The following is a 2,207-nucleotide window of genomic DNA, read 5'->3' as shown; positions in this document are numbered from 1 at the left end:
ATATAAATGATCCATTATTGGACATTAAAAATTTTCCAGCTAAGTCATTCCTGGTTGCCAGTGTTTCGCCCCAGTGTGCTAAGCTGGGCTCATCAGTTGGTAAATAACACACCCACCAAGATGCATGGCTAATGCATACTGTGGAGGCCACTGCGTAGGCTACTTGAAGCCACTGGCAGTGCCAATGCACTATGAGAGACTTTGTCTCATTACCAAAAATTGTCACAGGGAAACAGACATCCATTGTTTTTAAAACATTCATCCTGCTAAATTTGTTCCTCTACTTAGTAAAACCTATATGCAAGGTTACTGAATATGAGAATTGTTAGATTGTCAAGTGAAGAATTTGATTCATAGTACCAGCAACTTTAACAACCTCTCTATTTCTTAATTTTGTAATACTCGACTCGCTAAAACATTTGCTCAAACTCCAAAATACATATGAAACACTTCACTGACATAGTTTGTAGAATTCCAACCACATCTCACAAGTGCACCTATGCTTATAAGTCTAACAGATATACCAATCAGTCAGCCACACGTTGGGTAGCCATTTGTAACTTTAATAAATACCAATAAATAATAATTAACTATAATCATTGCCCCACGCTTGGGTGCCATTTCTAACTTTACTGTTATTATTAATAGAATAAATAAAATTATTCAAAAACTTAATAAAATAATTGAAATAAAATGAATTAATAAAATTAATAACAATACTTAATCGAAATGTCCGTAGTATGGATGCCAGAGTTCACCAGAATGGATCCATCGAATTTAGATAGAGCATGATATTCTTTATCTCCCAGGGCGTGTACATAATGCTGTGTACTGGTACATCTGCTTCAGGCCTTATCTAACCTTCTGAAAATGACTAAATAGGTAGGAACTGCACCTAGGTTCATCAATAACTCCACTGATTCTAAAATAACTAATTATATTCTCAATGAAATCTGTGCATGAGAACCTCATCAACACACAAAAATATACATTCAATACACAAACAAAATATTGCTGGAAGACTCCATATTTACCACAACAATGAAGACAGTGGGAAAACAAAAGCGAGAACTAAGCCACCATTTGTAGTTAGTTCGTTAAACAATGTACATATATGTAGATAAGAACCCTTCACTGTCTCTGTATCAACACGACTTGCTGATTCTCACAATTGTCACTTATTATATAACACAGATACTGTACCTCATAATACTGTGTTCACTGATGTAACACTTGTTTTAAACATACAGTATATTCACTTGAGCAACACAATCTTGTCATTCCTGAACATAAATTATGGAAAGTCTGAGATAGCTTTCACCAATATATAATACCAGGCCACCACAAAGTAGTACGATACCCAGTGCCTTTTTTTTTTTTTTTGCTAGTTGCTTTACATCGCACCAACACAGATAGGTCTTATGGCGACGATGGGACAGGAAAGGGTTAGGAGTGGGAAGGAAGTGACCGTGGCCGTGGCCTTAATTAAGGTAAGCCCCAGCATTTGCCTGGTGTGAAAATGGGAAACCACGGAAAACCATCTTCAGGGCTGCCGATAGTGGGGTTCAAACCTACTATCTCCCAAATACTGGATACTGGCCGCACCCAGTGCCTAAGCACTCCACGGTTTGTAGGTCAGCCACGTTCCACGAACATAAAAAGACTACGTTCCATGAACGTCTGAAGTCCAGTCCAGTCCAGTATAGTGCAACCGTGTCATTCCAGTACCGTATATCCAGTTGTAAGTGTCCCAGCACTACTTCATTTCTGTACAGTGTCGTCTCTCACTCGCCGTATTGTGTCATGTATATACAGAGTGAACTGAAATTCGCGCACTCGGGTGTCACAGCGCGACTATTCACATGCCAGCAATAAAAAAAATACCTCACAAAAGTTCGTCCTGCGAGTATATCTGGCAGAAAAAGGACGTTGAAGAGTGGCAATCTGGCAACACTGTAACCACGTGTAGGGGTACCTACCTCTGTCAGCATATATAAGTCGTACTGTACAGTTGGTGCAGTGGATAGAGTTTTGGGTTAGCATGCAGGAGGTCAAGGGGTCGATCCTGGGTTGAGGCACATGTTTTTTTTATTTCGTAAATATAGTCCAGGTGGTATTGTATCTGGCATCTTAATCGTCAACAGCGATTGCAGCGGGTCCTCTATAAACCATTTGCACTTACATACTACGATTCTAGAAATGGACAA

This window comes from Anabrus simplex, chromosome 9 (genome assembly GCF_040414725.1).
Source record: "Anabrus simplex isolate iqAnaSimp1 chromosome 9, ASM4041472v1, whole genome shotgun sequence".
Classification (NCBI taxonomy): Eukaryota; Metazoa; Arthropoda; class Insecta; order Orthoptera; family Tettigoniidae; genus Anabrus; species Anabrus simplex.
The sequence above is the reverse complement of the archived record's forward strand: the minus strand, read 5'-3'. Positions refer to the sequence as shown.